General features: G+C 34.7%; 1 protein-coding gene across 31 annotated transcripts in view; it reads left to right on the forward strand.

Annotated features, from left to right (window-relative positions):
- NRXN1 (neurexin 1) overlaps nt 1-13,510 on the forward strand; it is a 1,131,792-nt gene that overhangs the window by 231,913 nt on the left and 886,369 nt on the right. The window lies entirely within an intron of this gene.

Raw genomic sequence — 13,510 nt, forward strand, 5'->3', positions numbered from 1 at the left:
GTTACAAGTAGAAAAAACAACTTATCATGAATAGGGAAATTGGTACATTAGCTTTTAAAAAAATTTATTTGTGTAGCTTGGTCACTGTGGAAATATCCCTCAGGAAAATTACCTGGAGGTAGTTAACTGAGTCTTAGAACTGTAATTTTTAGGGTTTATCTGTGTTTCTTCTAGCTATATACTCCTTAAGCATAGAAAGTTTAACTTACAAAAAAAGTAAAACATTAAAAAAAATCTTGCGTAAAATAACAATCCAACAAATGTATCATAAAAATGCATTTGCCATTTTATATTGAATAATAGGGTTAAAGTATATGTTATAATGGGGTTTACTATCAAAATAATAAAATATAAGTTTACATGTATACATTATGAATCATTGATTTACAAATGTGGAAGCCATCATCAGTTACAAAATACTTCTTAACTGTAATTTCTCCAACTCAAGATTGATACACAGTGAATGTTTTCCTCCAATAGTAAATAGGTTGACTATCATTGCTTTAGACATTATTTGAGGTCCTGTCTCCATCAGATTGGAAAAAACATATGCCTGCTATTATGTTCAAATAAGTACACTTTTACAGTGGTTTCAGATTATATATAGCAAGCAATGTGGATTTTAAAGTACAATGCAATAAATTATGTCCTTCATTTAAACATATTTGCATATTGCCTATCAATGGAAATATTATGAAAGTAGATTTTGAGTACTTAAAGGATGAATATGTCTGGGAAATAAGTCAGCTTGAAAAACAGTCAAAATGTAGGTAGGTAGGTAGTTTTGTAATGGAAAGAATATTCTATGTGACTATTAAAAGCCTGGGGACTAAAGAATAGAGTAGAAGGACCTTGTAAAAGTAGCCAACAATATGGATCATGTCAGGTATCAGGACATTATAACACGCCAAAGCCAGACTCTTGGGAAATTTGAAAAGTAAATATTTCTCTCTGTATTTTCTAAAGCTTATTTTAAATTTCTTCTATTTTTTGATGTCCCATTTTAACCCTATTAATTCAAAATAAAATCATAGGCAATCAATGGAAAATATTTATTTATTTTTTGGCTTTCTTTTCTGGGGTTTTTTTTTTTTTTTTTTTTTTTTTAACAGAATTAGTCTCACTTTGTTACTCAGGCTGGAGCGCGGTGGCATGATCTTGGCTCACTGCAACGTCTGCCTCCTGGGTTCAGGTAATTATTGTGCCTCAGCCTCCTGAGTAGCTGGGATCACACTCAGCTAATGTTTGTATTTTTCTTAGTAAAGACGAGGTTTAGCCATGTTGGCCAGGCTGATTTCAAACTCTTGGCCTCAAGGGATCTGCCTACCTCGGTCTCCCAAAGTGCTGGGATTATAGGCATGAACCACAATGCCAAATATTTTAATGTAATAAGTGAGCATCTTAAATGACTTGACACTTTCCATTTTGTGTCTTCATGGTAGTAACCTTACATGCCTGAAGTCCTCATGTGATACGTTTTTAGAGGTATAATAAAAGATACACCCAATACTGTTTTTACCTTTTCATGGTAATTTGTGCAATTCCTTTAGTAGAAACATATTTTACCTACATTCTAAATTCAATGAAAGATGCCTTTGGATAACTGCTAACATGTATATTACCAACTATGTAGCAGGCGTTGTTCTAAGCACCTCACTGAATTCCCACAATAAGTGGTAGAATAGGCACTACTTGACAAACGATGGCGTTGAGGCTCAAAGAGCCTACAAAAAGCTGACCTAGTGATGCTGCCAAGAGGCTGGCTCCCAAACCTGCCTTCTTTATTTTATTGCACTGCTTCTTACATGCACACACTGTCCCCAAACAAAGGACTTAAATTCATAGTCATGGGATAACAAATACTGATATAAATGTTTTTATTGGGTGAAGGGAAGAGTGGTTGGTGAGAAAAGTGGTTTTGACAAGTAAAAGAAGAAAGATCATAGCTCCAGATGTTTGAAGGTAGAAGAAAAGGTTTTGACTTAGAGGTGGGAATAGAGAAAAGGGGATTAAGAAGGAAAGCAGCAGAAAGAAAGAAGAAAAGGAACATTTTCGCATATTCTTCATTTTGCCTGAAAATGTTCTTGTTTTACTTCCTTTTCTTCAAAGTACACAGTGTTCACTGTATTCACATTGTGAAGGAGGTAATGCTGACTTTATGGCAAGGGTCAAAAGTGTCCGTGTGGAAAACAAATGACATGTTTCTTTGAAAAAGTTTCAGATTTTGGAGTCTGAGACACCCAACTTCCAATCTTGATTCTGACATGTATTTCCTGTATTGTACTAGCAATTACATCCCTCATCTATAAAATTGAGATAATAATAAATGTTTCAGAGTTTCATTAGCAAGTTAAGTAAAATAACTCCTGCAAAGCATCAGGTACTGTTTCTTTCCACATAATACACATTGAACAAATTGTAGCTCTTGTTATTTTAAACTGACCTTTGCTTATTAATGTCCTATATCCCATGGTTTCACCTAATGTAGATGAAAGCAAGGTAATCTTAGTTACATTAAAAATTGATCCAGTTAATAAAGGTTGACACTTGAATCTTTTTATAATTGATAATCATGTCTACAAGATGAATTTCATTTCTAGAAGTGATATGCTCTTTGAAAGGAGTAAGAATTGGGAAAATATGTCAGGAAAAGAATCACAGTGATATTTGCTTATCTTCCTCATTTTCTACTGTGGACATTGCAACCCATTGGTCAATGGATTATACTTTAAGTGTTGACCCAGAGAGAATTTGAAGGAAAATGCAACAAAGCTTCTGAAGTTTATGAGAGTAATACGGATATATTCATGTGTCAAAGGCCGAGTCCAAAAGCTGTAAAGAAAAAGAAACTATCAAATTCTTTTCATCAATTCTCTTGATGAAGAGAATTAGAAGTGTGATAAAGTGTATGTTGTTTTTAAAAACAATTCTTAAGCATAGAAAAGAAATTGCTTAGCTACACCAGCATTTTATTTATGATCTTGAATGTAAGTATCCCTCATGACTTTATAAATCTAAAGATGATACAAGGAGCAACATTCAGCAAGGCTAACCTCAAACAACATGGTTTATTAATCTTACCATTTCCATTTGCAGGGATATGCTTTTTAAAATCTTCCAGAAATTTATTTTTTCTGCCAAAAAAGAGAACTCAAGAGAATTCTCAGCAGTGAAACCAACTCAAAAAATATTGCACAATGTGTTACTGCACAAATTATCTGTTTGAAGTGCAAAGAAATAAAAATATTGTCCTCTACTGCTTCGATGACTTAGAAATGGAAAGGCTCACTAGAGAGAGTATGAGAGTGGTATCTGTGAATTCTCACCTGTGCTGGTGAAAGATCTGTTACACAACTGATCATGTATGGGGGATCTGAATTAGTATCTTCTCCAGTCTTTTTAATAATAGCAGAAAAGAAAAAAATAAATATGTCAACAACATTTTCTGAAAAAAAAAAAAAAAAAAAAAAAAAAAAAAGACTTCTCAGACCATCATCATTGAGAAGTTCTTCATTAAGTATATTGTTTCCTGTACTTGAAATATTTATTAGTAGTTCTTTAATTAAAATTGTATGTAAATGTAATCAAATCAGCAGAAATGAGGACCAAGAAGACTTTATAAGAGGAAACAGAAAAGTAGACTTTTTGTTATTTTTACTGTTGTAATTTTACCACCGTTAATACTGGAAAAAGAGGTGAATCCGTTGTTTAGGGCTGCCACAAAAAAAACCCAAAAGCTGGATGACTTAAAACAAAAGAAGTTACCATCTCACAGTTATGGAGGCTAAAAATATGAAATCAAGGTGTCCTCAGGGTTACTCTGCTTCTGAAATCTGCAGAGCGATCATTCTTTGTCTCTTCCTAGTACCTGGTGGTGTGCAGGCAATCTTCTGCATTTGTTGGCTTAGAGATGCAGCTCTCCAGCTGCCTGTCTTCACATGGTGTCTCTCTGCATATTTTCATATCCTCCTCCCTCTGTGTGTGTCTATCTCTTGGTCCCAATTTCCTCTTTTAGTCAGGGCAAAAAATCATATTGGATCAGGGCCCACATGAATGACCTCATTTTAACTTGATTTTTTACCTCTATAAAAACCCCATTTTCTGATTTTTTTTCCCTTCCCTTCCCTCCTCTTCCCTCCCCTCCCCACTTCCCTTCCCTTCTTTTGCTTTCCTTCTTTCTTTTTTTTTGATGAAGTTTCACTCTTGTTGCCCAGGCTGGAGTGTAATGGTACCATCTCTGCTCACTGCAATCTCCACCCCTGGGTTCAGGCAATTTTCCTGCCTCAACCTCCCAAGTAGCTGGGATTACAGGTGCCCACCACCATGCCTGGCTAATTTTTGTATTTTTAATAGGGATGGGTTTCACCAAGTTGGCTAGGCTGATCTGGAACAGCTGACCTCAGGTGATTCACTCTCCCCGGCCTCCCAAAGTGCTGGAATTTCAGGCATGAGCCACCACGCCTGGCCAAGATATTATTTTCAAATAAGGTCATACTCTGAGGTACTGAGGGTTAGGATTGCAGTGTATTTTTCTGAGGGGCACACCATTAAACCTATAACAAGTGGTAATATAGAAGATCTTGTAATTCTGTATCATATATTATTTTGTTGAGTTTGATTTTTCTCCTTACGGAAAAATTAAAGTATCAAAATCTCGAAGACAATTTTTAGTGTCTTGTGGTAGGTAGGTGATAAAATAATAGTGATATTATGGCTTAAAAACCTTTGGTCACATATACTTGAGGATGCACATGACAGAGAACCCATCGAAACCAAGGAATTGTTATAGTTTGATTTCATTTTAAGGTAACTTGTTAGGAGAAAATTCACATTGCTTCAAAATTTGTATCAGAAAAAAATTTTTGTCTTTGGAAGGATTCACTGCTTTACCAAATCTTTGCCCTTGCTTCTAATACATCAACCCAAGCCTTGAAATAGTAAAAATACAAATATAAAAATTATATAAAAACTAGATTCTTATAAAACATTTAGGAACAAAACCTATTACAGTACAAATATAAAAATTATGTAAAAACTAGATTCTTATAAAACATTTAGGAACAAAACCTATTATATAAACTACTTTTTTTCTTGAAGTTTTTTTTTTTTTTTAACAGAATCTTGGTTTGTTTTTGTTTATTTTTAGAGATTGAAGTTTGTGTCAAAGGTATAATGTAGAAGCATAGAATGCTTTGGTTCTCACCTTTGGTCTTGCCAGTTAGACCTTACTATATCCACAGACCCTGAATCATTATGTAACTATGATTTTTTTTTTTTCCCTAAGAGATATTCACAAACTCTTAAACTTTTACCTTGTTCTTTTCTCCAAGAAATAAAATGATTCACAGTACCAATTGCAGGTTGACATAATTGTCAGATATAAATTATAGTTTTATAAAACCCAATACTACTTGTCATAGGTACATTTTTAGCCTGAACAAAAAAAATTAGCAACTGAGCAATTTGACTCTGAAAAATTTCGTTTGGTAGAAATGCTAATAAAAACTATGCCAAAACCTCACAATGCCAGAAATAATTAGAAACTGATATAAATAAGCCTGATTAGTGAATTAGTTTCTTCTTATAAACTTACAGAGAAAATAATTGATAATAATTTTGAAGAATCAGAGAAATTTAAAATTTGGAAAAAAAACTTTGCTGTGTAGAAAATTCTGCAATCAATTTGTTTAAGTCATTCAAAAAAACTTAATAAATTTTGAATTTATGCTTGCATACATTAGAAAGTGATATAAAAAGTTTTCTATAAAAAGTTAATTTAAGACTTAAAAAATAATTCAAAATGTCATTACAAATGAAGATTCTTATAACAAGTGCTATTAAAATTCCATTATTAATTTATTCATTTTGTAACTATTCCATGGCCGACTACCCTGAGTTAGACAGTAGCAACTCATTGACTTGGGTTACATCTGTTAGCAAAACATTCATGATTCCTACAGTATGTCCTGTAATCGCTCATAAATCAACACAAAAATAATATTTTCAAATTATGAAACATGCCATAGAAAAAAATGCAAAGTGCAATGTAAATATAGATAGTGAGGCTTAACCTGGTGTGAACAGAGGATGATGTGAAAGGGGAAGAGTGATCTTCTCATCTTCATTTGTTAAAGGAGAAAACTGGGCTCCTCAGAGATTTCCTGACAAATCAGCAATGAAATTGAAAATAGAAAAATTAGAAAATCAAAATATCTTTGAGCTCAGTATAAGCAGTGGGTCAAAATAAAATGGATGAAATGACAAGATTAAAACTGTGTATTATTCCTGCTTAGAGGCCAAAGAGTATGTCACAAAATAGTGACTTTTGGCTTTTTGTATAATTACAGTTCTTCAACATTTGTTATGTGAAACTATTTCTGTCATTTATTTCCACAAATTATGTACACAACATCTTTTAAATTTAAGAACATTTAATTTTTCAAAAAACTCATGTTTCTCTGTGTGTGTGTGTGTATGTGTGTGTAATTGAGGATGTCTTAAAGTGTCACAAGATTAGAGTTGGATATTGGATATTGAATCCAAGTATTTTCTAAACAAATGCAGTTGTTACTTGAGTTACCATGCTGTTACATCCTATGCATTTAATACACCTAACCTGCTGAACATCATAGCTTGGCCTAGACTACTTTAAGCATGATCAGAACACTTACATTAGGCTACAATTGGGAAAATTTATGTAACACAGGCATATTTTATAATAGAGTGTTGACTGTCTCATGTAATTTATTGAATACTGTACTGAAAGTGAAAAACAGAATGGTTGTGTGGGTACTCGATGTACGGTTTCTATGGAATGTGTATCGCTTTCGCACTATCGTAAGGTTGAAAAATCCTAAGTTGAACAACTGCAGTTTGGGGATTGTCTGTACCATGTGATGAACACATCCCCTAGCCCACCTCAGATTTTGGGTGGCTTTTTTGGACAGTCCTCACACAATCTTACTTTCTACTGTGGCTCATCCCCATCTCTCCAAAATGCAGGTGTTTCTTCTGCCTTCCAATTTTACCATCTGTATAGGAATAAAAGTGTTGTCTTTCCTTCAAATGCAAACTTAAAAACTACTTTGTAATGGAATCTAAACTTAGTGAAAGATTTTGGTGAAACTTAATATGTCTTCTTGGAACAAAGTACACAAATTACTCATTCATTTACTAAATGAATTTAAATTGAGTATCATCCTACTGCATATATAAACAGAGGAAATTTATCTGATATTAATTTTTTCAAGTCCCACAAAAAAGAGAATACTGAGATAGACAGTAGATACATATATAGACAGATAGCTTATGCAAAATTCTTAGGCTGGTGCAAAAGTAATTGAGGTTTTTGTCATTACTTTCAATGGTAAAAACTGCAATTACTTTTGCACCAACCTAATATTTAGACACATTATAACAACAAAGAAATAAAATAGCTAACTTTTCAGCATTTTCTGCCAATAACTCAAGTGCCAATGTAGAAAATGCTTCTCAATTATTTTTAGCAAGATCTTCTAATCTTCTGATCTTAAAGGTTAAAATTTGAATTTATAAAAAATTCAAACAGTCTTCTGCATGGCTTTGTCAACTATTGCTCAAAACAGAATTGATCTAGACTGCTGTAATTTTGCAGCATTTGAGATGGCATTGACTTTGGTGGAGTATCTGACATTTCCGTACCCAATTGTACAGAAATATCAATCAGTGTATAGCTTCATGGTCTTTATTTTGTGGGGAAAATGTTCTCCTTCTTTAGATTTGCCTCCTAAAGCTTTCTTATTTTCTTTGTGAAGATAAAGTGTGCAGTGTTAACTTGCTGAACCAGAAAATTTTAAGGGTCCGGTCCATGGAACATGATGAGTGGTTTGGAAAATATGCCCTGAATCAGAGATACACATACAAAATTATCACTGCTTTTTCATGGGGTGCTGAAACTCAATGACTTTTCTAAAATATTTATGAGTACTCTAATACTTGAAAAAGCAAACTTAAAAAGCAGTCTCTGGTTAAAGAAAGTAGAAGTGTTTTCTAATTATACTAAATAGTTTTTAAACAAATTCTGCTTTTCGACTATCGAGAAAAATATTGATTTGGGATTTTTAGGGTCTGCATTTTCGAGATCATAACAACAATATAAACAAATGCTTTTACTGCTATTGGAGTTTTCTAAGTGATTATATATAGCTAAAATTTCCCCATTATTTTCCTTATTTCTTTAAAGTTAACAGTTTACTGGATGATTATTCCTAATAATTAAGCATTCTTTTTCTTTCTCCTAGTAAATATTTTACAGAATCATAGGAAATAGCTACTTTTAGTACATAATTTACACCAGCCCCCTCAAGGCCAGGCGTGGTGACGCATGCCTGTAATCCTGGGACTTTGGGATACTGAGGCAGGCGGATCATGAAGTCAAGAGATCAAGACCATCCTGGCCAACATGGTGAAATCCTGTCTCTACTAAAAACACAAAAATTAGCCTGGGCATGGTGGCACATTCCTGTAATCCCAGGTACTAGGGAGGCTGAGGCAGGAGAATCACTTGAACCTGGGAGGCAGAGGTTGCAGTGAGCTGAGATGGCACCACTCTAGCCTGGCAACATAGTGTGACTCCATCTGAAAAAATAAAAAAATAAAAAAAAATAAAAGTTGTGTTATATGAGCAGAGAAGCCTGATCACCTAAGTATTAATGTACAAGACAGCTTTTCTTTAAGCTTACACTGGGAACTTCCAGACATTTTCAAAGAGGTTGGTTTGTCTTAGAATGACAGTTTCTCTAGCAGAAGCTTCTCATAAAAATATAATTGAACTAATGGGAAGCTAACATTTATGGAGTGCCTATGATATCCCAGGGCTAAGATTCATTGAGTGCTTACTCTGTTTCAGACATTGAAATAGGTACCTTGCATTAAATTACATCATTCCGTCCTTTCCAGAGATTGCACTGGAATAATTTCTAAACCCTGAATATAGATAGGATGTTGGGGTGTTAGGGTTAATTAATGTTCCCAAGTTTGCAGAGCTAATATGTAGAAGAGACTCCATTAACCTGTGTCTGAAGTCTACACATAATCTAGCTCAGAGTTTTTCAGTGTTGGCACGATTTACATTTTGGGTTGGATAATTTTTTGTTTGTGGATGCTGTTCTGTACTTTTAAAATGTGTTGAGATCTTGCCGGCCTGTACTCACTAGATGCTGTAGAATCCCTCCCCCAGCTTTGTGACAATCGAGTGTGTCATCAGACATTTTCTAATGTCTCTGGGGGACAAAATCTCCAGTGATTGAGAACTACTGTCTAACTACACCTGGATATCAGTTGCAAATGCCATTGCTGCATTTCTAATATCTTGTCTACAATACAGAGGAAAAAAAGTCTGTAGCCACAGCTTCCATGTAATAATAAATCTAATTATGAACCAATGAGGAAAAAAAATTAAAAATAAATTAATTGCTATGTTCTGAATGTTGTTCCAAAATTCATATATTGGCACCTAATACCTAATGTGATAGTATTAAGAGATGGGGACTTTTGGGAAGTTATTAAGTTCTGAGGGCTCTGCCCTTATAAACTAGGATTCATGCCCTTATAAAAAAGGGAGCTGCCTTGCCTTTCTGCCATGTGAGGACACAGTGTCCTCCCCTCTGGAGAATGCACCAACAAGGCATCATCTTTGAAGCAGAGACTGGACTCTTAACAGACACCAAAACTTGCTGGTGCCTTGATCTTAGATTTCCTAGTTTCCAAAACTGAGAACAATAAATTTCTGTTGTTTATAAGTTATCCAATTGAAGGTGTTTGTTGTGGCAGCCCAAATGGACTAAGATACTAAAAATCTTATAAACACATAGATTTATGGGATTGCTATAAAAAAAATAAAGTAAAAAATCTGATCACTAATGTGAGGCAACCAGGACTTCGGGCCTTGAAATCTGATAAGCAACTTGCAACTTTTAAATAAATGCCTTGGCACCTTTAAAGAAATTCCTTAATAGTGAGAGATCTTCTGTTACTCCATTTTTATGAAATCACTTAGGGGAAAGCCAAACTTTTAAAGTACTGACAAGGTGTAAAATTTTCCTTTAGGCCTCAGAGAATTAATCATCCATTAGTCATGAGATATTACATGGGGCCAGTGGGGTAGGGGTGGCAAAGGAGAGAGAGACAGAGAGAGAGAAAGAGATTTTGTTCATTTCTTCCATACCTCTCATGATGTCCCACTTTTTGCAAAACGTGTATTACCTGTGTGGCCAGAAGGTCTTCATTTCAAAATTGCTTATGTTCAGAACTGAGTGATCCAACCAATATGATTAAATGGTTAAAATATGCCTCATTTATGAGTTTCCTTAGAGCAAACCAGGCTTTTAAAGAAGTATAAAAATTAACTTTGGAGAATTCTACTTTCTCTATCACCAACAGCCATTTTAGGGGTATTTAAACATGCTTAACACAGCCTCTGAGAATCCCTGTTATAGTCACGCAGACAGCCTAGCAACCAGACCAAGCCTCTTTAATAATTCTTCCATAAACTTTCCCTATTATTAATAGGATAATATGAGCAGCCAGTGAGGAAAATAAAGCAGCATTGTGATTTGGAGCTAATTTCCCCCAGATTTGTCTGGTGGCTTTGGTTGAAGCGCTAATTAGATTTCTTGTGAACCTTGGGTCATTGAATGATGAAATACTTTGCAGCCCCTGACTGCAATACAGTACATTATTGGGCTAGTAATATTTATTATGCACTGATTGTTAGCCAATCATTTTAGCAGGCATTGTTATAAAAAGGAAAAAAAAATACATGTAATAAATAATATAATATAATTAAGGCCATGCACCATAGGGATACACAAAGGCTTTAATTTACTAATTAATGAAGCAAGAAGTACAAACTAGTCTATTAAAATTGAGTGCATTAGTACTGAGTGGTTCCACACAGAGGAGAATTGTATATTAAGTGGGGTAAATCAGAGATGATTTCATAGCCAAAGTGAGATTTACATCTGGATTTGAAAGAGATCAGATCTATAGAATTGCATGGGATGGAGGAAATTGGGGAGTGGGGAAAGGGGTGATGGAGAGAGAAAGAGGGAGAGAAGAAAGAGGAGGAGAAAGAAGAAAGGAAGGGGAAGAGCAGGAAGAGGGAAGAAAGGAAGGAAAGAAAATACAATCATCCAGGTGGGAGTGGGTTGGTCTTTTAGTTTAACTGTTGAGAAATAAGGTTTGTAACATAAAAGTAAGGGCAAAAAAATATACTGATGCCTCTGACTCAGTGGGTAAGAACAGATAACAGATTACTGAATCATGATGAAAATTGGGTTTTTTAAATTCCCTGATAGTTTCCACACCTAGGGGTCAAGCATCAGCATCACTGGAGACCCTGTTAAAATGCAAATGTGGGGGCTCTCCAAACCTACTTACCAAACCTTGCAGGTGATTCTTATCTTGCTAAAGTTAAAAACTCCTGATGCCCAGTGTGAAATAGATTTCACTGAAAAGACTGCAGGTCCCAGCTGTAAGGATGCTGGGTTAGCGCTGTGACTTCCTAACCACTAAGCATGTAGTTAACAAACTTCCTTGATAGTAACACACAGAGATAGGTAAGGAAATGTAAAGAAGGATGGATTAAGGCTTGGAAAAAATATAGCTCTTTTAGGTTTATTTGACACCTAGGTAGGTCATTTATGAAACTGATTTGATGAGGTTGATGAGCAAATTGTAGTCTAATTATATTTTCACTGTAAGAGTCTGAAAAATGTTTTCAGCCATAATATTGACTATGAAAAAATTGTTTTTCAAAAAGGTATCTTAGGCTTTTGCTATTAAGCCATATTACCCATCCATAAAGTTGATGTAAATGGGGAATTATACTGAGATAATATATTGCTTATTTGACAGTGTTTCATTTGCATTTATTTAAAAATATGCATACTTTAAATACACTGAGGTAGATGAGATCTTTCCTCACATTTTCATGCTGCTGTTCTGGGAAAGTAAATTATGCTGTGATAAAAAAATAAGTAATTGCTCCTTGTGTTTAATTGATTTTTTTATAGAAATTACAATGCAGATCTGATTAAAGGAAGATAGTGCATTACCTACGGTTGGTTCACACGACACATAATGGTATGGTAGAGTGCTACCCAGCACAGAAATTATACCATCATTTTGCCTGAATGTGTTGAGTGGGAGATATTTAGAATTCTTTATGACTTATAAACACTGCAGAACGTTTCTTTTCCCATTTAAAGCAGTATGATAGGGACGTCTATTTCACAGCCATAACATGTCCTGACTGTTAAATTGTAGAAGCCTTTTGAGGGAGAAATAACTAATGGTAGATTTTAAATAAGAAAGAGGATGTGAATTTGATGCTGACAAATGATGCACCTTGAAACAAGGTCACTCCTGAAATTTGCTAGTAAGGCCTGTTTCAGTGAGATGAGGCAAAGGAACCTGAAAAATGCCTATAAAAAAGGGTGTGATGCAAATTTTTCTTCTACTCCAAGGCTTCACAGCCTCAGAACTATTGACACTTTGGGCTGGTTAATTCTTTGTTGTGGTGGACTGTCCTGTGCATTTTAGGGTGTTTAGCAGCTTCCCTGCTTCAGCCTATTTTTACGAGATACCAAAAGCATCTACCTCTCCACTTGTAACAACTGAAAATGTCTACAGACATTATCAAACATCCCCTATGGCTCAAAATTGCCCCCCAGTAAGAACATTGCTCTCTTTCATCAAAATATAAGCTGCTAAATTTTGCTGATTAAAAAAAACGTATTGCATGAAAATCATTGTGGATAATTCTGCTGCTCAGGCTGAGGGTCCTCTGGGGGTTCCAAGTTCTTTTTGCATTTCTCTTTTTATCTTGTCCAGAAGGCCAAGGAATTTAGGTTGTCTTCCTGTCATTCAATGGCTACCCTTACTCAATAGTCCCTTTGGATTTTTATCTTCTGTTTACCCTTCCCAAGGCTAATGTGAGGAAGAAAAATCTCTTCAGCTGCCTCTTTCTGTATATCTTTGAAAGAAAACACTTTTTTTTGTATTGGGAAGATTTTCTGTTAATTCCCATGGTAATAAAATTAAGGGATAAACAATAAGGCGTTATAAAGGTGTGCAGAATTGTTTGGAGTTTTTAGAGTAATCGTTCTTGATTAACCCTTTAGTGAAGGTGAAGCGGAACCTTACATCAAAGATGGCCCTGCTTCCCTCCACTAAATATAAAGATAACAAATCCAAAGAGTAAGTAGTTTTAACTGAGTGGATGTTCATACATTTTTGATGACCACCCAACTGAAAGACTTGTTTATACGCCCTCTGTTTTATCCTGGCATGATTTATCCGAACATTTTCATAATATTGACAATTAATGCACTTTTACTCACACCGTTAACTATGATGGGTTTTTATCTAACATTACTCTTAAGAAATTCACTTTTCTTGTTTTTTACACATGCTTTTATCATGAATAGATTGGAGATCTCTAGCAAACTTTGCTTTTTCTTCTGAATAA

Source organism: Sapajus apella, unplaced genomic scaffold (genome assembly GCF_009761245.1).
Source record: "Sapajus apella isolate SASKATOON/1434 unplaced genomic scaffold, GSC_monkey_1.0 scaffold26, whole genome shotgun sequence".
Classification (NCBI taxonomy): domain Eukaryota; kingdom Metazoa; phylum Chordata; class Mammalia; order Primates; family Cebidae; genus Sapajus; species Sapajus apella.